Genomic DNA, 24,054 nt, shown 5'->3' on the forward strand with positions numbered 1-24,054 from the left:
TTTTATGAATGTCTTAACAAACCATTTGTTGAACATGAACAAATAAATGGAGGTACAGTATAGTAGTTTTTTCATATCCATGTTTCAAAGCATCTACAAATGTGTTACTACTACACATTAAACAACATTATTTAATGATGAACAAATCAAGTACAAACAATGTTGATAATGAGTTATAAATAATGTAGAACTAATTTGTAAATGTTATACAAATATAGTTATAAATGATTTAATAATAATTTACAAATGTATATAAATGATTTGTTCATGATTAATTCATTATCTACAAATACCTTATAAAGGTCTTATAACTGAGTGTTATTATAAACTTTATATAAAGTGTTACAGAAAAAGATTATAGAAATCTCAGGGCATTGAGTCTGACACCGGCGCATATTGACGGGAGGAAGTCGCGCAGCCAAAAGTGAGTGTAGTCTTTTGAAGGAAGAGACCCAGGGCTTTCGAATTTCGAAAAACTACACTACCCAGCTCACGCCAGCAGCCCCTGTCAATCATCTGACTTCTGGATTTACTTTTTTATTTATCTTATTTTTCGGGATTATCTCCCACAAACCTGAATGTTATTGCCATAAAACAGAACACAGTTAGTGTCTCTACCTTTCTGTGAACGTCTAGCAAGAAAACTTTTGCAATCTGATGAAAAATGTCGGAGAAAATTTACATTATAAAGTAACTGTACTTACAGTAGATTTCATTCACGGTTTGTGAATCACACCTGGTGATACTAAATCCAGATTTAACTTTGCCATTGGAAAGGGGAGATTTGGCCCGATCCATAGATGTGCGACTTGGCCATAATAAGGTAATTTATAGGTCTGATATTCTATATTCTATAATCATATTTCAAATTGCATGTCTCCGGATGGCAGAATTCAGTACTGTATCTACAAAACCTTCTGTTTAATCATCTTCCCTTTATTCATTTGCTTAGATTTTCTGTACATGTGATCTCAAGAAGGTGCTGAATAAGCTCAGTGGCAGTCTTTCATGTCTGGTCATTTTTAGCATGGTGTTATTCCCTGTCAAATATGGAAAAAATAAATGATTAATTGATATTCTCCTTTGGTTCATTACAATTTACTCAAGCCTAGTAACAGACGCAATATTTATGACACTGAATACATTCCCTGATATCCATATATGTCCCTAGATACCAAGAACATGAAAATGGACCTTGTGGAAGTGGAGCAATCTTCCATTTACTTAGGTATGTATTTTTAGGCAGATTTTCAGAAAATAGGGATAGGGTTAATTAAACACAGCCATCAGATGCACAAACACACGATTGCTTAATTGTAGACACACCAATCAGGTTTAAGCACTATAAAAATGCAGCAGGTGAGTTCACCTGTCTTCAACCAAAATGGAACTACACAGAGAATATTATAATTGTCTCTCCATATACCCAAATCAGTCAACATGGAGAATCACAACAAAACATGTCCCAGTTTCCCATCGATTCTCTGGCCAGATCCAGCTAGGCGAATATATAATGTCTAGTATTTTCTGTACTCTATTTGAACGTTTTCTATTTAGTTTTTTGTTTTACTGTAATTTTAACCTGTACTGGATACAGTCATTTATGTTTGTCTGATATTAGCTGAGCTTAGTGTTATGCACACTACTGTAGTAGCATGAAAACTGGGACATGTTGACATGTTGATTGATTTGGCTATATGGAGAGAAATAAATTATATTTCGTATAGTCTGCAGCATTGGTTTTGTGTAGTGTTTGGTGAATTTATTGTATATTTGCACATTCTCTGTGTACTTCACTTACAGTACTCTAATCACTGAGAAGTAGAATTGCTAAAAGTGTTTTAGGTTAAGCACAACAGTGTGTAACTGGTTCAAACTGAATGAAGTCATATGTGTTTTTTTTATAAATTAGTGTATAGTTTTTACAAGAGTGTTTCATTTAGCAAAGTGTTCTGCTAATTGTGTGTGGTGTTTTGAAACATCGGGGCCTGCTTCCAAAATCGTGCCTAAGCAATCGGGAAAAAAACTAAATGTTCCCCCTTACCCGGAGTGCTATCCAGATAGTTTCGGTGTGATTTGTCTAGTTCTGGAGATATCTACCATAGAGATGTCTGCCGTGGAGATATCTCGGATACAATGGAGCTGAATGGCACTCAAGTTTGTGGCACTCGAAGCACAAAAAAACCAACTCAAAAGCAATGTCTCTTTCCAGAAATCATGAAGATAATCTACAGACCTTGTTGTGAGCAGTTTAATGCAGGAACTATTTTCTGCAGAACTACATCTCCATAATAATGAATGGGGGTGTACTTTAGTGGGAAATAGTTTGTACATAAAACTGCTCACAACAAGGTCTGTGTATTATCTTGAGTAAACAGATCATGATTTCTGGAAAGAGACCTTGCATTTGAGTTTTTGAAGTGTTTATTTTTGTTGTGCTTCTATTCAGCTCCATTGTATCAAAGTAACGGAAGATATCTCCAAAACTAGGTGAATTACACCAAAACAATCTGGATGGATAGATAGCACTTCGGGTGAGGGGGGATTTTGGGTGAACAGCCCCTTTAAAAGCTCTCAGAAAGGTCAACCAAACAGAATTTATTTCCCACATGTGGTGCTGCCCAGTGTGAGCAAAAGAGCTTAACCAGTAACCAGCAATCAACCCTTTACAAGAATGGTATGAACATCAGAAACCTTCTTCATTCGGAAAACGGAACCATCTTTCAAGTGAAAAAGTGTTGAAATGTTTTGCCAATATTTTCCAAGTGGCCTTTTAAAGGTGTGCGTGTGCTGCATCTTCATCATAAAAGGATCTTGGGGGTAATTCAGAAAAAAAAATAAGAAAAAGCCTTCACTCAGGGTTAACTCTTGTGGCAGTGCACTGACGTCCACAGCTGTTCTCAAACAACCCCTTTGATGAGTCATTGACAGCGAGACGCTGCTGATTGCCACTCTCGCTAACTGGGGAAATGTCAGTGGCTCCGTGCCGCGCGGGCGGATCACAAGCTCCCGGCTGCCAGAACAAGGCGGTGATGAGATACTCATGGTGTTAATGGATGTGAGAGCCACTTTGACCCTCGACAATGAGCGGGGCTCTCTTGTCTCCATTAACCCGGGGGTCCCCTCTGCCGGGCCGGATCAGAGCCTTGGCTCTCCCGGCGCCAGAGGGAGTAGAGGGACAAAAGAAGCCGCGTGCCTTTTAGCCCTCCGCCCCGCCGGTCCTCACGCCGCGTGGGCTCCGCGTCACCACGCCCCGCCCTCGGGGGAGGAGCCCACGGACGACAAGGCTTTTTAATAGAAAAAAAGAAAACACACACACAGATAATGATTAGCTTATTAGCGTCGAGGTGACTAATTAGTAATTACCTAATTGTACTCTCAGAGGGGGCAGCGGGGGGGGGGGGAGGCAGGCTGAAGGGTGACAAGCTAGGGGGGAGAGGAGAGGAGGAATACGACGGGAGGTGGTGTGTGTGGCAGTACTGGGGGGTCTCTATCCAGACTTGGCCAGGGGTGTGGGAGGGGTGGCGACACGGCCCCTCACTCTGTCTCTCTCTCTCTCTCCCTGTGCCCCCCCCCCCCAACCTGCTGTTCAGGTCTCTGTGACATCTGCTTGGTGCACGATGTGCCCCCACCCCCCACTCTTCGGAGGCCGGTGTGTCCGCCCCCCCCTCCCTACCCCACACACACACACCTCCCTGTGCAGATGTTGCGGTCCCTGGGTCCTGCCCGCGTGGAGAGCGTCAGGCCTGTTTGATGTCTGATGAAACGGAATGGAGCGAGCCGCTCAGGGGCTCTGGGAGGAGTGTGGGGGGGGGGGGGGGGGGTGTCGGGATGGCTGGGTGGAGGCAGTAGTAGGGTATAGGGCTGGATGTTGAGGAAGATATAGTCTCATTACAATATCAATCGGAGACGCCAGGGCACGGGGCTCAGGGGCTGGGATGTCCCTGTACTGCAGGTCAGGATCCCCAGGAGGCAGGGGGTGAGGAGGAGAGGAGAGGGGTGGAGAGGAGAGAGGTAGAGAGGGGAGAGGTAGAGAGCAGAAGGGTAGAGAGGAGTGGAGAATATGGAGGGGAGGGGTGAGGAGAGAGGTAGAGGGGAGAAGAGGAGAGAGGTGGAGAGGAGAAGGGTAGAGAGGAGAGGACTGGAGAATGGGGAAGAGGGGTGAGGAGAGGTGGAAGAGGAGATAGGTAGAGGAGATAGGTAGAGAAGAGTGGAGAATAGGGAAGAGGGGTGAGGAGAGGAGATAGGTAGAGGTAGAGAGGAGAGGACTGGAGAATAGGGAAGAGGGGTGAGGAGAGGTAGAGAGGAGATAGGTAGAGGTGGGAGAGGAGATAGGTAGAGGAGATAGGTAGAGAGGAGTGGAGAATAGGGAAGAGGGGTGAGGAGAGGAGATAGTTAGAGAGGAGAGGACTGGAGAATAGGGAAGAGAGGTGAGGAGAGGTAGAGAGGAGATAGGTAGAGGTGGGAGAGGAGATAGGTAGAGAGGGGTGAGGAGAGGAGATAGGTAGAGAGGAGAGGACTGGAGAATAGGGAAGAGAGGAGAGAGGAGTAGAGAATAGGGAAGAGAGGGGAGGGGTAGAGAGGAGAAGGGTGGAGAGGGGTAGCGGGGAGAAAAGTGGAGTGGAGAATAGGGGAGGTGTGAGGTGAACAGAAGACAGAAGCTGGTAATTTCTCTCTCTCATGCTATTTTACTATTTAACTCCCATCTCTCTCCCACTGCCTCAGCCTCTGTTCCCAGCTTTCCTCCTGTGCGTCTCTCTCTCTCTCTCTCTCTCTCTCTCTCTCTCTCTCTCTCTCTCTCTCTCTCTCTCTCTCTCTCTCTCTCTCTCTCTCTCTCTCTCTCTCTCTCTCTCTCTTGTGCACGCTCTCTTCATCTAATCTTGCTCCCAGTGCAGTATGGTAATCATTGTTGTGAAAGCAACAGAGAACCATAAAGTTAATGATGATGAGGATGATGATGGTGGTGGTGGTGATGATGATGCGATGATGATTATCATTTAACGCGGGGCAGAGCCGCGGCGATGCAGGAGGGGGAGAGAGAGAAAGTTTGACGGGTAGGAAGTGGGTGAGGGAGGCGTTAACAGGGGGAATCAGGTGAAGCGATGTGATAGGTTAGCAGTTAAAGATCAAAGTGAAAAACAAAGGCAGATTTCAAACGGGGCCCAGAGAGCCTGGCAACAGAACCGCTGCTCCTCTGGTAATACTTAGATCTATAAATGTTTCTTTTTTATTTATTTATTTTTCTTATTTATTTTTAAAATTATTCATCGCCATAATAATTTGGGCCTAACAAGCACTTGAGGGAGACGGCTTCCTTTTTGCATCTCACTACCCCCCCCCCTCCCCCCCATTTCTTTAGATTTCCCCGCTCCGCGGTTGCTGGGAGCTCGGGGATTTGGGGGCGCTATTAGAGAGAATTTCTTTTATTTGCTACTAATGAATGATATGCATGATGCTATTTTCTTTTTTCTTGTGTACTTTGTGGGGGTAACTGCGAGGATCGGAGCAGGAGCTGGAGGATTGGACTCTTTTTTTTCCCAAGGCTTTGTTCGTTTAACCCTCTTCTCGCCTTCCAAGCGAGTGCACGAGGTTGTTATTATCACTTTACCGGATTTCCAATTCAAATGTGCTATATATATATATATTTATTTATTTATATATATATATCGTACTTCACTTGACACCGGTGATGTGGCGTAGCTTGACTTTGTTTTTCTATGTGCAGTCGCTCTGTATGATTTTGAAATATGGGTTAACTGGTCTGTAGAAAAAGGAAATAGTTGGTCTTCCTAATATTGCTCACATTTGCTAGTTCCTAGTTATATACAGTATATAAAATCAGTGAAGCCTCTGTCCAGGGCCGGTCTGACGCATGAGAGAACTAAGCGCCGTGGCCACCAGAGGGGCCCCCAAGAAAGGGACTTTTTTAATGAATAAAAAAAAAAGTATTATCTTTTTTTTTTAAGTATATAATATATTATATACACTTAAAATATTTATATTTTTGGGGGGGCGGAGCCACGTGTGATGGAGTGAGGTCGTGTTTCACAGCAGCTCTCCACAAACGTTCTAAAACATTTACCCCCATAGTCTTATTTTATTTTTGGTTTTTATTTGGTTTTTATTGAGTACATCGACAGGCTGACTACATCTAATTTGTATATGGCGAGCAAGCGGACTGCGGGACGAGGCGTGGCTACGCCAGCAACCGATAGGATGCTAATTAGCTCCTCGTGTACCACAGCTGGCACAGCAGGGACTGAGCTAAGTGAAGCTAGCCTTGCAGCCATTAGTAAACTTATATCAACATCAGCGGCATTAACAGAAAGCCAATTTGCTAAACACTTTGACGCATATCGTCAGTTGGTGACGGAGGAGATAAGAACGGCAATTGAACCAGTGATGGAAGAAGTGGGGACGCAGCATACAAGAACCTTGGCTAACGTTAAAGAGATAGCCTGCTGGTGAAGCCTCAAGACAGAGCCTGGAAGGGGCCCTGTCCGACAAACAGACAGAATTGACCAGAATGCAGGTCAGAATCAGCAAGATGCAATCCCGGGAGAGACGCCTCAATATAAGAATCGTTGGAATCCCTGAGGGATCTGAAGGGAACCGTTCTTCAGACTTCATACCCGGCTTACTTCAGGAAATTCTGGGCAAAGATGTTCTTTCTAAACCACCCGGTAAGGATCAAAGACCAAGACCCTTTATTGTGAAACTTCATAGACTGCAGACCGTCCGAGCAGCCCGCTCCAGGAGAGGAGATCTACGTTTTGGAGACCACAAAGTTCCCATCGATCTTTGAGGATTACACCCTGAAGTGTTGGCGCAGAGAGGGGAATATCGAGACACCATGTCCAGGCTATGGAAGCTAGGTTGCCGACCAATGTTGCTTTTCCCGGCCAGATTGTCCGTGAAGCTGAAAGATGATGAATGGAGGACGTTTTGGTCGCTTGCCGAGGCTGAAGAATATCTGAAGAAAGAGAGGGTCAACCTGGAGAATGGCCGAGAGTGATTGCTACCGGCAGGGGTATGGAACCGGCTATGGCCGGGCTGAACAGAGCTAGGTTGGCTAACAGACCTTGAACCTTTGTCACGCTAAGCTAAGCTAGGCTTAGTTTACATAAGCTATTTGACTATCACACAAGCTAACCTTAACAAAACATATGTTACTTCACTACATTTGGAGATACGACGTGTGGTATGAAAATTGTCTTGGTCGCTTTTGTATAGCTTAGGTTAGCATTGGCCGAGGCTTATGTCTTCTCTTTACCTAAAACAGCGTTGTTTTTTACGTGAGTAAAAATGAACTGGGTTTTTTGTTGTATGATGAGAAGTTGTGTGTGTTCATGTAACGTTTAGACAATGTGGCTGAGTCCACAACTGGCTGGGTGTTACCCTACAACGCTGTACATAGTGGCATATGATCGAGAGCCTGAGTCCCTCTCTTAGCTTGTTATTCTTTACTTAAGGGTAATGATAAAAATAACGAGTGGCAAGTTTTAACACATAAGCAGAGCTGTGGAAAACCTGTTTTCAAACAAGGTTATTGGCTGTGGCTGGCGTGCATGATGTAAAGCTTTTACTCTACAGGTAGAAGTATGTGCTTCATCTGGCGCGCCATGCACCTGGTATCACGGCTCTGTTTTTTCTTTTGACGTCGTATCAGGGGTGAGGTGGTGAGGGGGTGGGTAAAATTATCCCCCGGGTTGCCCCCCCCCCCTCTCTTGCTTAGAGAGAGGCAGTTTTCTCTGAAAATTGTTTGGTCGTTATTATGTAGACTTAGCAAGGCCTGTAACCAGTACTTGATCGAGGACTTGTCTTCTCTCATCATAGAAAACGGCGTTCCTCTTGCAGTAGTGAGAGTGAACTTTTTGCCCTTTTTTATTGTGATAGAGGGTTGTGTGTATCGTGTTCACGTTTAAGTAAACGTGGCATTGAGTCCACAACTGGGTTAGGTGTTGTCCTACAGAAGTTACATGTGTAGCGTGTGTTCCCTGGTTCCACTCCATGTTAGGATGGGTGGGTCACAGGATTTCCCCCCAGCCAGGGAATACGTCACTGAGCGCGTTTTCCTATTGGTCATGAGACATCCGTGAGTTTACAGGCTCTGTGCTGCAGACCGCCGTCATTGTCAAAGTTGGATGATGCGATGCATTCGAAAACTGTTTGTTTTCTGCTCTGCTCTCTATTACAGTGTGTATTGGGCCGTTGGTCACTTGGCCCAATTATTATTATTACATGTATCTTTTTCAATTGTTACTCACGTAGAGGTCTCTCTGGGGGAACTTCTGTCTTCCCCTCTTATGTAAAGAGCAGAATTGACAGGATTGCCCTCAGACGCGTCATATGAGACCTGTGTCTGTGTCTTATTGACCGGCTTCCTGCTGCTCGTCCCAGACAGCATGGAGGGAATGTTGTCTGGTGTTTCTTATTAGAATTCACCATTGATGTGTTTCGGGTTCTTGACGTGCATGTAGCGCTGGCCCTGGGTGCTTCCAATGTGGAACCACGTTATGGGCCGGCGCGCCTTGGTTGCCCAATTCATATAAACTGTGTTTTTTATGCGGGCGACTGGGAAGGCGATTTTTATCTCTACCGAGCGCCAGTGCACTAGGTTAGACTCGATGACTCACGTGGATCTCCGGGGGGAGATGACGGAGTAGATCATTACATTGGTCCGGGCTTCGCGGGGATTGATGTCGTGGATGTGTGTGTCATATGTATGCCACTACGAGTTGCCCATAACAGTGACGTGCTTGGTCCATACTGTGTTGTACCTTGCGCTGTGTTAGGGGGCCTGGTCCTTCTCCATAGTTTCACCCCTCCCTCCCCCTGCTGGGCGGGGATGGGAGGGGGCTGTCGGGGTGGGTGCTGTCAGCCCCTCTAGGCATCCCTGTGTAGGTCCTGGTCCGCCAGGCCCAGGTCCGGACTCGTTCTCGTCGACCTGTTGGCCTGGGTTAACCCTTTGAAAACTGAAACACTTGTACTGCTTGTATAGCCTGTGTATACGCGCAGTTATGTTTCTAAGTTTTCTTGGTGGGTTAAGGGAACAACCGCCTCCTGTTAAACTAAACATAGGGAGGTGGTTGGTTCTCCGGTGTGTTGGTAGCAGAGTCGACTCTCGGGTTGAGGCTGGGCTTGACCCTGTCTGCCCGAGAGTATGCCCCCGCATCTTTCATGACGTCTGCCAATTGTGTCAGCCTCTCCTTTGAACCTCGACCCCGCTGGATGGGGGGTCGGGTTTGTGGAGGTCATGACATGGTGCACAGCATACCGAACACCCCTTCCGCCGGGTACTGTTCTCACAGTAGACCCCTTAGGCGCCTGTCTAGTCCGCAGTGCTCCAGTTCTGGCCTGTTGCCTGGATTGAGGGATCAACCCCCTTGGGGGTTGTCTCCCCGGCGCGCCGTCTGGCCCCACAGTATTGTGGGGGGTAGCCTCTTGGGGCTTACGGCCATGCCAACCTGGACACGCCCGATCTCGTCAGATCTCGGAAACTAAGCAGGTTCTGCCCTGGTTAGTTCTTGGATGGGAGACCCCCTGGGAATACCAGGTGCAGTAAGCTAGAGTGCTTCAGAGCGGTGTGCCAGGGGGGAAGGGTCTGCTCTTGTGGGGCGGCGTGGCTCAGGGGTAGAGCGGGGCGTCCAATGATCGAAGGGTTGGTGGTTCGAATCCCGCTCAAGCCCATGTCCATCCCATTGCCGTTGTGTCCTTGGGCAAGACACTTAACCTACTTGCCTCGTATGAATGTGTATGCATGTGAATGAATGTTGGTGGTGGTCGGAGGGGCCGTAGGCGTTGATTATTCGCCACGCTTCCGTGAGTCTGCCTCAGGGCAGCTCTGGCTGCAATTGTAGCTTACCACCACCGGTATGACTGTGTATGAACGAATAATGGACTCTGTGAAGCGCTCTGAGTCAGAGCAACAGTCAGTCAGAGAAGAGCGCTATATAAATCCAATCCATTATTATTATTATTTGGGCCCTGTCCGATACGCTGGCGATGTGGGGGGTGATGTCACCAGCAGTGTTGTGCTAGTTACTGAAAAATAGTAACTCAGTTACTTTACTAGTTACTTCATTTCAAAGTAACTTCGTTACTGTACTAGTTACTTACACCCAAAAGTAATGAGTTACTGTGAAAAGTAACTATTTAGTTATTTAAAAAAAAAAGATAAAAAAAAAAAGATTGCTCCCGAGTCCCATGCCCTATAGTACTCAAAATCGGTTGATCAACTTGACAGTTTCCATTCACATCACCGAACTCTGCTAAGCAATGTGGTCTAGATACAAACACAAATCTGACACAAACAAATGTTGTCCCGAGTCATATAATAAGAAGTGCGCCGGTTGAAGGAACAGCCTTGATGTCGCCGGAGCGTTTCATTATAACCATTATAATTCAAGGGTACTACGACTATGCTTGCACCTCATGGTACCAAAGCACCTCAAAGGCGCTTAAAACAAAATTACAAACATCACAAAACAAACTGGTCAGACTACTGCTTGACCTGAACCCCAGAACCCACCTCACCCCTGCCCACTTTGACAACCTAGGATGGCTTAGAGTAGACGACAGAGTACAGCAACTTGCAATGGGCCTGGTCTACAAGATACACTATACGACCGGGGTACCCATGTACATGTCAAAATACTTCCCAAAGGTCAGTGAATACCACAACCACTACACCAGAGGAAGCTCAACAAATCATGTAAAACCCAGATTCGGCTCAAACAAGGGACTAAACACGTTTCGCAATTATGCCACAACAATGTGGAACGCCCTTGTACCCAAAGCTAGGGGTAACAGTACTGTATATTTGAATACCGTTTATGTCACAAATGTATCGGTACTAAATACCTATATGTCCCTATGCCATAAATGTCATGTATGTTGTGTATGTCATAAATGTCTATATGAATTGAAAATGGGGGACCCTGATGGAAACAAGACAAACGTCTTTCTCAGGTCTGCATCCCCTTAACAATTGTATGTATTGAGCCGTACTGTATTGTACCCATTCTGCAATCTGTTAAATAAAGTTTTCATTCATTCATTCATTCACCACCTTGCAAGTTGCAACGTTGTTTAAGCTATCAATCAAAGCATTGCAACGTTAGAATAGTTAGGATATCAATTGTGCATGAAAGGACTATATTTATATTGTTTGATTAGTATTATGAGATTCCCTGGCAGATTTCGTACAGTCAAAATCCGTTGATCAACTTGAGTTTCAGTGAACACATTGCACTCACCAAAGGCTGCGGTGGTTGAGATGTAGTAACGTTACGTTAGTCCAGTTGACTCCAGCAGCGCCTCAAACATGTTCTTTATCTCGTTTCCATGTTGTATATTAATTATCTCTCCAAGTAGTTGCTAAATGGTTTGTTAGTTTGTTACTGCGTTCTTTTTATGTGGATTCATAGCGAGCGTTTGTTTTGTTTACAATAGAGAGGGTCTATTTCTTTCCGTAGCCGCATTTCTTGCGCACTTCTGATTGGCCAGTGGCCAGACTCGCCTCGTATCATTCTACGCGGGTGGGGATGAGGATAATAATAATAATAATAATCACTACCGCTCGCTATCAATCTACGGCGTATATAACGCAAATAACGCAGTGACGAACCATTCAGTAACGTAAGTAGCGTTACTGAATTTCAAAAGTAATGCGTTAGAGTACTAGTTGCGGCAAAAAGTAACTTCGTTTCTGTAACGCGTTACTTTGTAACGCGTTAGTCCCAACACTGGTCACCAGTGACCGTCTGGTGGGGCCCCGATGCTGCGGCCTCGTTGTCCTCACCAGGCCTGTTTTTTCGGGGGGTCCTGGCCCTCAGGTTGTCCTAGGGCTGGGACCTCCTCCGCGCTCCGCTGCTACAGCCTTGCCACGGGGTTGGGTTCTTGACCTTCGACCCCGTGATGTTGGGGGCTGTGACGGAGGTGTTTTTGCTTCCCGTCCGTGGGATGCGCGCCTGGGTGGTCGCAGGTCCTTCTGAGTGAAGGTAAGTCCCACGGTCTGCTCACCCTGTGCGTTTTGAGGTGCTAAACCCTCTTCGCACAGTCTGATCCGATTCCCTCCCGTCCTCCTCTAGGGGGGTCCAGGGGGCTCGGGTCCTCCCCGGTTCTGATGGTTGTGGGGGGCCTCAGCGGGTACATTTGCCGAGCTTCCGCTCTGCTCAGCTCCTGTGTTCCACTAAAAGCAGAGCGTAAGCTATACGATATATAACGTAAGGTTATTCTATAACCCTAGTTATATGAGTATAGCGAGCGCTCTGCTCTGACTCACTGAGGACCCCACGGTCTTCTCCTTTGGTGGTGAAAGACTTGGGAAGGAGCTGATTGTGTGGCCACGACCCCGCTTATGTAGGAGCGGATGTGGGTGTGGCCAGGCGGAGGTGAATAGGGGTGTGTACAAACATGTAAAATTTATTTTCAATATTAGATTGGATAAAGGGATAGTTCCACTAAGAGCAGAGCGCTCGCTATACTCATATAACTAGGGTTATAGAATAACCTTACGTTTTCTAATACATTTGATGCAGAGTTTTACAAAACAATCACCAAAATTATGTTAGAACTTCATGAATACGCTTTCATAGTGGGTGGTGATGCGTGCTGGGACTCCACGATGGATAGATCCGGCTCCTCGGAAACATATGACCAAAAACAATCCTCTAATGCCCTTAGGATGTGGGCCCATTATACTGGGCTCACTGACCTATGGTCCATAATCAATCCTACTTTAAAGGACTACTCTTGCCTGTCAGCCAGACACAAAACTTTTTCTAGAATTGCCTACTGTACTTATTCTCATCTCCTAATTTGTTTGATCATTTCGATGTCTCACTGGTTCCCTTAGCTCTCTCGGATCACAAAGGGATTTCTTTTAGAATCAGAATCAAGAATCAAGAGGTTTATTTGTCACATACATACCAGGGCATACAGTGAAATGCGGGTGGTCATGCCTGCATTGATTGCGCAAAATACAATAATAAAAATAGGCATAGAAAAAATTAAATAGGTAAGACACAAGATATGCATGGTAAAAAGTTGGACGTCCCATGATGATGACCGGGAGGATGCGACCCTCTCTGCGCCGCCCCTTTGCCTCAAATAGATCCGCTATCAGCTCTATCTTTAATCTTTCAAAACGTTCAGTTGCTATCGCATGCACTTCTGTGTTTCACCACACATATGAGTGCATGCTTACCAACTGTTCGCCTGTTTTACTGCAACACTACTATCACGGACATCTAAGAAGGGAGATCCCCCCTTGAATGGCCCTTCTAAGGTTTCTCTCCTCCACATTGCCTGTGGTGCATTTTTTCCTATTGCTAGGTTTTAGTGAGTTTTTCCTTACCTTCGCGTGGGGTATGTCTGGGAGTGTTGCATTTATTTAAAAAAAAAATTACTTTATGGTGTTTTTGTTTTGTTCTTGACTTGTTTAAAGAAGACGTGTCCGGCCCATGGGAACATTAACGTGTGTTGTCGGGCCAAAAAAAATAATACATGCTAAGTTCCTGAGAAACTGGTTCCTATATACACTTACTATACAATTTACAATTTTAACTCTTAATGTATCTAAAACTATACTATACAGTACGTACCTCCTTCCTTTAAAGTGACTTTCTATTTTTTAAAGTGACATTTTGTTTAAAGTGATTGTTTTAGCGGTTGCCGGGTGTGTGTGTGTGTGTGCGTGTGCGTGTGTGTGTGTGTGTGTGTGTGTGTGTGTGTGTGTGTGTGTGTGTGTGTGTGTGTGTGTGTGTGTGTGTGTGTGTGTGTGTGTGTGTGTGTGTGTGTGTGTGTGTGTGTGTGTGTGTGTGTGTGTGTGTGTGTGTGTGTGTGTGTGTGTGTGTGTGTGTGTACTTGTGAGTGGAGAGTTCAGTGTTCTGATGGCCTGGGGGAAGAAGCTGAGCCGGAGTCTCTCTGTTCTTGCAGCGTGTGACCATAGGCGCTTGCCTGACCGCAGCAGCTTGAACAGGCTGTTGTTGGGGGGGTGGGGGTCTTTCATTATTCTGCAGGCTCTGGATTTGCACCTCCTGTTATATAATTGTTATATACAGTGGCGGCCGGTGTGAACTACATTTGGGTGGTCGCGGGCATCTGACCAAGCGAATACTGACTCATAACGTTACCAACGTTAAGTCGAGTTAATTGATTCATACTACACTAGTACAGGTATGATCATCAATCCAATAATGAACACATATATATAGGCCTATCTTGTAATTTTTTTTTTATCCACTTTTTCTCCCATTTTCTAAATTTTTCTCCCATCCCAATTTCGTATCATCCAATTCAACCCTCCCCTGTCACGAACGCTGTTTCATGCCTCCCACAAGCCGGCTGCAATGTGGACTAAGTCATACATAGCACAAGTCCCCTCCGGTACTTGAGGTAACAGCAGTCGCATCTAGAGCTGCCGCGATTACCGCATTACCGCGGTATCGCTGTTACATCACGGCCACCGCAGAGTAGGCTGAATACCGCGTCACCGCTGTTTTTTATAATAATAATAATAAATTACCCTCCTCTCGTTGGGCTTGCGGCTCTGCAGATATACCCTACTCCGCTATTGAGGTTCCAAGCGACCCTATTGGGTACCAGAAAAGTCACGTAAAACATTGCAGACCACTGATTGGTCAGAAGAGAGACGCGTCACGTTGTAGCGTCATGCAGTGTGTTACCACCAATCGGCAAGCGCGTATTAGGTTTTTACTTCCTGAATGTCAGCTCATCACAACACGGCTAATAACGTTAGCTTTAACTCTCCGCCGGAGTGGACTACCATCGCTCCTAAGGAGTACTAAACGAGACATAATGATTTTACTGTCTGCAACGAATGTTATAATAAAAGCCCTTCGTTCTATACACTTGTCTGATTGAAAACTTTATTAACAGACCGCAGAATGGGACAACTCAGCACGCTCTGAGCAAAGAAAGGAACTGAGATATGAATAGAGTATTGCTTGCCTTGCTATTGTCCGGTAAATACGCTGATGTTATTGAACGTATAACTATATAATGTTAATGCCACAAAACGAATGCCTTTATTATAAAGTAGTAACTTTATAGTAATAATAATAAGAAAGGGTCGGGGGGGTTAGGGGTAACCACCCCTGCCCGCGACACCGAGTGAACGGCGCACGACCAGAGGGGAAACTTCGAATCCGTGTTTCACTTTCAATAACTAATGCGTGCTTGCCGAATCCCAAACAATATTCATGCTGCAAAGTCATCCTCTAAAGATAGACATTTAGACTAGAGGCAGGCTATATGCTATAAAGAGTAGACTACTACTAAAAAAAAAATGCATTCAAACTTTTTTTTTGAATTTTTTGTGTGCGTGCGGTAATAACCGCGGCGGTAGGAAATATTTTGCAAATTTGTGCGGTAAGGAAATCATCAATACCGCGGCAGCTCTAGTCGCATCTTTTCACCTGCGCAGCTCGATCTCTCAGTGGCGAGGAGTAACGCGTGGGAGGCTCACGCTGCCCCCGACACTTCCTGATTCTACTGCGCAGGCGCACCAACCGACCTGTAGGAGTCGCTCTCCACAACGCCCGATCCCCACCAATCAGTTTCCCACCCCCTAATACGGCCAATGTGTATTAGTATGAACGACCAGCTAAACTGAAAGCAATGTGGAGCACTGGGCTCGAACAGGCGAGCCCAGCGTCTCCGCATTTGTGGCGAGCGCCTTGCCCACTACGCCACGTAGCCGCCCCTGCCTATCTTGTCATTTTAAACAAGTTACCATTCATTCATTCATCCATTATGCAATACCCACAGCGAAATTAACACGCTGTGTTGAGAGAGAGAGAGAGAGAGAGAGAGAGAGAGAGAGAGCGAGAGAGCGAGAGAGAGAGACAGAGAGAGCGAGAGAGAGAGAGACAGAGAGAGAGAGCGAGAGAGAGAGACAGAGAGAGACCGCATTAACTCATTAACTCACTGTTTAGTTGAAACGTGGTGCAGCCGGAGGGCTTGATAAAGTGTATGATGTCCACTGTCCCACAGTCCCAGACTGTTGTTGTCGATGTATATCCATTGTCCAGAGTGACTGCATCACAACACAACAGCATTGAGTAACTAACTAACTAACTAACCAGAAACTGACGTCGGCCAATCAGAGAGAGCGTCTCAGAGAAATGCGGCTACGGAAAATACTGGCGTCGGCCAATCAGAGAGCGTCTCCGAGAAATGCGGCTACGGAAAGTATAGACGCTGCTTGCTTAGATGATAATAGATCGCTTGAAAAAGCACCCGGCTTCCATCATAATACATCATATTTCAACGCACAGCGCATTACGCATTGATTGGCTGCGACGGATACAGCGATGAAACCAGTGCACGCCCACTGTAAGCGATATTGCGTCTAGCCCGAGAGAAATGCGGCTACGGAAAGAATAGACGCCTATTGCGTCTAGCCCGAGAGAAATGCGGCTACGGAAAGGAGTCACTTCCTGTTAATGAAAACAATTATTTATATTTGATATATTAACGTTATATTGTGCATTGGAAACACAAACATACTTAAAATGAGTAAATATTATTCATTTTAAACATGTTTATTTTATTTATAGGGCCCAAATTTTTTTTTAAATCTTCTTCTTCTTTTAACCAGGGAGGGCGGCGCTCTAGCGCCCCTATCGGCCAGCCGCCACTGGTTATATAAGTCCTGCAGGATCGTTACAGCAAACTACCCACAAAAGCTCCCAGATGGTGTTTTTAACTCACCCTGTTAAAAAACTAAGACTTCTGTACTGAATTCAGAGAAAAACTAACAGAATTTTTGAGGATTAACATTGGCACGGTGGAAGACCCTAGAGTCCTGTGGAATGCAGTAAAGGGCTTTGTTAGAAGTCATGTCACATTTTTCGCTTCCAACTTGCGAAAAAAGAAAAAAAAAACTGGAAACACTATACGCGGACCTATACGCTTCACTGCAAACTAACAATTGTATAATATAGCATTGTATAGCAGTGTACATAAAGACCCAGTGCCTCATCCGTAGCTAACAGTGTATTGCACTACCACAGGACCTAGCATGTCCTACCATGCTCTGTAAATAACTCATGTACATATACCGATATGCCCTACTTTGTTTACTTGTTTTATTCTATTCTATTATATATTACTATTGTATTATGCACATCGTTGCGGGCAAGACCCCCCGCATTTCATTGTATACTTGTATGCTGTGACAAATAAAACTCTTGACTTGACTTGACTACAACGAACAAATGAACACACAACGGATGATAGTTAAGAAATAAATAAACTCCATACAACACTACGTTTTTAATACATAGTGTTACAAAGGGTCAGATTAAACCGAATATATATATTTATTGATTGATATATATTGCATAATATTTGTATATCGCTTGATATCCCTTGTGTATTCTTTGTACATATACACGGAATATCCCTTTAACCTAGTACAGACCATAATATTTCGTTCTCTTATTGGATAGCGTTCCACCAGCGCCATTGCCATACCCCCAGAGTCGAGTTCAAAGCCACCGTCAAGACATGTCTGTACATGCCCGGCTTTGCCCAGGAATACGAGACAGAAATAAGGTTGGCACTAGATTATTCCCTGTGCATATAAATATGGCGCAGGTGAATACAGAAGTAGTTCGAGTTCGAGTTACCCAAGTGAAGCCTCACCACGATACAACGTGCTGTGAAGTGGGCCCGTTTTGCCCCAAAATAGAGTCTTGTCTTATCCTAATACGTTTGTTCAACGTATCGTTCGCTCCTTACTAGTAAAGCCTTCATCACGAGTCAACGACCAAGTGAAGTGAGCAACTGTGCGTCTAAATAGAGCACTTATAGCCGCGTGCGAATAGGATAGTAAAGTGTCATAGCTTAGTGGAATAACGTCAAGTTCAACCTAGTTAATGTGAAGTACCGCGCACCGGAGACTCTACACCGGTGAATGCAGAGCCCCTTTCCGGCTGGATTATTATTATTATTGCTTTGGACCAGGCTGTTGGAGCGGAGAAGAATCGTCTACACCCACTACTGTGGGATTTACCCGTGACGTGAGGAACATCACTCGAGCCCGTCTCAAGGAGAGGCTGGCCGGCTTTCACCTGTGCTGCACGCATACTGGGATTACAGCTGCTGCTTTTCGTCTGCCGATCAGGGAGTAATATACCGCCTCCCATAGCAGGAGCTTATTGAGTCCCCGCTGATCCAGACTTTGCATTCGAACATTTCCTCCCCCTGCTGGCTTACAACCGGTGGGAACCCCCTACCAGAATCTCCCGCTGCCTCCCCAGAGTACCATAGATATAATTCCTAATATTCAGGTTGTATTATTATCTCCTGCGTAATATGAGAATGGACAGTCGTTATTGATTTGCCTACGCACATTCCTTTGCCTTATAAGCGCATTGAAAGTAAAGTATATTATGTACCTTTTGCTGCTAATAAATATTCTTAACCCAGATTTGTGTGGAACCGTATCATTGTGGAGGTGTTCTCATCATATACTCGTGTACTGTATGGCCAGTAGTAATGTACATAAGACGGTAGTGGTTTAATGATACCATACTTATCAATACAGTCAGGGAATTGTACCCCTCAGTTACAATTGGTCCTTCGAGCCGGAGATAAGAATTAGCATAATATTAATATAATATTAATATTGACATGGCCGATGATGAACACTCCACAAACGGTTCTCCTAAGCTAGATCGCCCGGAGCGCAGACGGCAGCCACCTCTTCACCTAGAGGACTACGTTGTCAGTCCAATACCTAGCTTTAAAAGGAAGTTAAATACGGATAAAGTAACTAAAGCGGATAGTAAAATTATGTCCAACCCTACCGACCAGGCTACCCCGCCAGTAGAGACCCTAGTGGGTTCTAACGTAACTGACCAAGCTCACGGGGGGGACCAGGAGGGAGATGACATGACTTTACCCCCAGACAACGCCAACGGGACAGTCCCCGGAGAGCTCCAGGATAAAGAAAGCGATCCAGGGACGGAACCCGACCCACTACCAGAAGAGAAGCGCGCCCAGGAGACGGACCTCGAGGCGCGCCCAGAGAACAGATCTCCAACGAGCACTGCCGGAAGCCGATCACCTCCGCCTGTGTCTTCCCCCAGCGAAGCGGACAAGATGCTGGCGCAGGCACTCATCGCCACCCTGGCAGCCTCCACCGAACGCGACCGACTTCAAGCGCAACAGACGAGCGAGCGCGAACAAGCTGCAGACCAACGAGAGCGCCTTCACGCGCAACTCCAAGCGCAAGCCCTCCGTGAACGCGAACATTCTGCAACCGAGCGAGAGCGCTTCCAGGCGCAACAAAGGAGTGAAGACGACCGCATAAGACTGGAGACCAGACGCCTCCAGACGGAAGAGAACATTGAGAGAAGCCGCGCCGATGCGCAGCACGCCGCAGCCAATGCGCAGCGCGACGCCGCCAATGCCCAGCGCGAAGCAGCGCGCGCCGCCGCCCATGCCCAGCGCGAGACAGAGCGCGACCGGCTGCAGGCGCAGCTGATGGACAAATTGATCACCATGGCGACACCCCCTCACTCCGCACGGAGCTCCCGGAGATCGTCACGACAAGGGTCTAGGGCACATTCCCCTACCCGACCAAGCGACCCGGGACCCCGCCAACAGGAGGATCCTGTCCACGTCTCCGAACCCCCTCCCCGGCCGGTCCATACGAGACCCAGCAACCGGGAAGAACCGGACCACGCCGAGAGACTGAACAGAAGACTCCAGGTCCTAGAAGAGGAAGAGGAGGAGGAAGAGGAGGAATGTCAAGCCGACCAGCAGCAACGTACTCTGGACCAGGAGGCCCAGTACAGCCCCGACCAGCAGCAACGTACTCTGGACCAGGAGGCCCAGTACAGCCCAGAAGTCAGCCCCGAGGCACTACGCTACAAACCCCCGACTCAACTCACGGGTGAGTTTGACGCACCGCCAGCCCCGAGGAACAGCACCTGGGTACCCGACCTTCGGTACCCACCAAGCACCAGCCCAAGACGACACGTAAGAGGAGACTCGCCTAGGAGGCCTCTCCCCCAACGCTCACCGATGTGCCAGTCATCCATGGCATCGTACCTTGGCACACCGACGTTCCCGGACTTCACACACGAGAACAGAGCACAGTACACAGAGCTACGAATGTGCTTAGAGACTATGCTGTCCGACGTACCAGATGAACCGTACAAGTATGCTATCCTACTCAAGCACCTGAAGGTGCCCAGAGCGCACAATATAGCGCTGGCATATTCCAGCTCTACTACCCCATACACCGCGGCTCTAGTAGCCCTCGACCAACGTTATGGACGCATATGGGACTATGTGATACAGGAGATAAGAGACATTGACCGTCTCCCCCCAGCCAGAGACAACAGAGCATTAGATGACCTCTCTATCAAGGTACAGTCCCTGGTAGGGATGCTGGGGTCCCAAAAGGAAAAAGGGATCTATGAACTGTACGCTAACTCTAATGTAGAGAGGATACTAGAGAAGCTCCCTCCCGCCCGACAAGAGCGCTTCAGGCGGCAGAGAGACCACCGCGACCCCAACGGCCCAGAGGCATCCCTCCTAGACCTATCTGAGTTCCTCGCCAGGGAGGTCAGTAGCCTATGACTCGACACGTTCGTATGGAGTGGACCAAGCCCAAGACTCGGACCTCGGGGATCAACAGATAACCGCCGGTTGGTGACCGTTATGCACCAAGCCGAATCAGTACCGCAGCACAAGAACCACAACACCCCCTCGACGAAAGAGGACCAGTGGAAGATTGAGTGCCAGTACTGTGAGGGAGAACATCGGCTGTACCAATGCGACACTTTCGGGAAGCTGACCACGGACGAGGTGAGTCAGTGGATCAAGGACCACCGCCGCTGCTTCCGCTGCGCGCGCAGCCACCTAGCAGCTGAGTGCTGCTTGAAGAAGAAGTGCAGCAGGTGCGGTGGCACCCACTTGGAGGTCCTGCATGACATCAACAGGCGTCAGCCAGGACAACAGAGTGGGCCCGTCGCGGTAATGTACCATGCCGAGGCGGTGGCACCAGTACCGAAGAGCCACCAGACCGCTCCCTACTGTACCTACTGCGACGGCGGACACTGGCTGGCACAGTGCGCCGAATATAAGACACTGAACCCCGTCCAAGTTGACCAGTGGCGTGAGGCGGCCCAGGCGGGCGCCGCTTACCGCGCAGCACTGTGCGGAGCCCACCAGAAGATCCAAGGCAACCGACCAACAGGAGTGCTCCACATTGACCAGCATAGCGGGACCCCCCGAGTGCTCCTCAAAGTGGTCAGAGTGCTCCTGAGCTACGAGGACAAGGTCCTGGACACTTACGCCGTCCTGGACGATGGGTCTGAAAAGACTCTCCTCCTCGCTTCCGCAGCAGCCCAGTTGGGCCTGCGGGGTGTCAAAGATACCATGACCATACGCACCATCAGAAGGGACCAGAAGACCATAAAAGGTGAAAAGGTCTCCTTCAAGATGGCAGCGGTGGACCAGCCCGAGAAGCAGTATAGTATAACCAACGTCTTCACCAGCCATGACATAGGCTTGTCTCAGTACACCTACCCCATCCCACAGCTGATGGCTAAGTATGTGCACCTACGTCAACTACCTATACCGCTTATCGACGGCGCCACACCGACCCTGCTCATCGGCTCCGACCACGCGGACCTCATTCTCCCAATTGAGGCGGCCCACATCGGACCCAAAGGATGCCCAGTCGCGGTTCAGACCCGACTGGGATGGACGCTCCAGGGCCCCCCTCTACGGACTTGACAGTCAACCCACGTCTACACGCTGCCTACACACAAAGGCGAGCGACACCGGCCACTCCCTCGTACAGCAGAGGCTATTGACATTAAGCGAGAGGCCCGTGAGAGAACCGTGGGCACCAGAGGGAGTTCGGAACTCCACCCCCCTCAGCTGCGCTTCAGACGTAGCTGACCTCGAACCTAGCACCCCAAGCGACTCCTTGACGGGGCGGCCGGGACCGGCCCCTCCTCAGACGGGGTACAGAGCAAACAAGAGAAACAGACGGAGGAGGAGGAGGCACAGCCAAGCACAGATCAAAGCAGTCTCAGGCCCGCTTCCTCCTAAGCCCCCCTTCATCCCGTCATGACCATAGACCAGTCACTACCCCGAGCTGCGTGGCCGGCCGGCCGCGTAAGCAAAGTGACCACTGGTGCCGACGGAAAGGTCAGAGCGGCAGAATTGCTCGTCCAAGGGCGGACCTACAACCGACCCGTGGCGAGACTGATAGAGTCGCCAAGGCTCCCCGACTCGCTTAATGACGACCATGACCCCTAACTTTGTGAACTGCCCTACCCTCACAACGGACATTGAGTAGTGGACAGTGCGGTTAATCTGTCTCTGCTTATCTAATTAGGTGGGACTAATTAGGAGGCGGCTGTTACAAAGGGTCAGATTAAACTGAATATATATATTTATTGATTGATATATATTGCATAATATTTGTATATCGCTTGATATCCCTTGTGTATTCTTTGTACATATACACGGAATATCCCTTTAACCTCGTACAGACCATAATATTTCGTTCTCTTATTGGATAGCGTTCCACCAGCGCCATTGCCATACCCCCAGAGTCGAGTTCAAAGCCACCGTCAAGACATGTCTGTACATGCCCGGCTTTGCCCAGGAATACGAGACAGAAATAAGGTTGGCACTAGATTATTCCCCGTGCATATAAATATGGCGCAGGTGAATACAGAAGTAGTTCGAGTTCGAGTTACCCAAGTGAAGCCTCACCACGATACAACGTGCTGTGAAGTGGGCCCGTTTTGCCCCAAAATAGAGTCTTGTCTTATCCTAATACGTTTGTTCAACGTATCGTTCGCTCCTTACTAGTAAAGCCTTCATCACGAGTCAACGACCAAGTGAAGTGAGCAACTGTGCGTCTAAATAGAGCACTTATAGCCGCGTGCGAATAGGATAGTAAAGTGTCATAGCTTAATGGAATAACGTCAAGTTCAACCTAGTTAATGTGAAGTACCGCGCACCGGAGACTCTACACTGGTGAATGCAGAGCCCCTTTCCGGCTGGATCATTATTATTATTGCTTTGGACCAGGCTGTTGGAGCGGAGAAGAATCGTCTACACCCACTACTGTGGGATTTACCCGTGACGTGAGGAACATCACTCGAGCCCGTCTCAAGGAGAGGCTGGCCGGCTTTCACCTGTGCTGCACGCATACTGGGATTACAGCTGCTGCTTTTCGTCTGCCGATCAGGGAGTAATATACCGCCTCCCATAGCAGGAGCTTATTGAGTCCCCGCTGATCCAGACTTTGCATTCGAACATTTCCTCCCCCTGCTGGCTTACAACCGGTGGGAACCCCCTACCAGAATCTCCTGCTGCCTCCCCAGAGTACCATAGATATAATTCCTAATATTCAGGTTGTATTATTATCTCCTGCGTAATATGAGAATGGACAGTCGTTATTGATTTGCCTACGCACATTCCTTTGCCTTATAAGCGCATTGAAAGTAAAGTATATTATGTACCTTTTGCTGCTAATAAATATTCTTAACCCAGATTTGTGTGGAACCGTATCATTGTGGAGGTGTTCTCATCATATACTCGTGTACTGTATGGCCAGTAGTAATGTACATAAGACGGTAGTGGTTTAATGATACCATACTTATCAATACAGTCAGGGAATTGTACCCCTCAGTTACACATAGGATGAGTCTAAATTATTACTTTCATGGTTCTAGACCCCGCCATTTACTGGCAATGAAAATGCACGCAAATGATACATTTTTGGATATCCCTTCAATCAGGACACAACAAGGAGTAGGTACTACTGACCCAAAAAAGACCAATGACACTTTTAGAGAATTTTATTCACAACTGTATAGCTCAGAGGTCAACTTTGATCATTCCATTTGAAATGTTTACTGGCAGGCTTAAAATACCAAAATTATCCGAGGAGGGGGCCGGGGAATTGGGAAGACCAATCACTCTTATAGAACTCAGAGAGACAATTGTTGAGATGCATAGAGGTAAGGCACCCGGCTGGGA

The sequence above is a fragment of the Notolepis coatsorum genome (genome assembly GCF_963971535.1).
Source record: "Notolepis coatsorum genome assembly, chromosome: 11".
NCBI classification, from domain to species: domain Eukaryota; kingdom Metazoa; phylum Chordata; class Actinopteri; order Aulopiformes; family Paralepididae; genus Notolepis; species Notolepis coatsorum.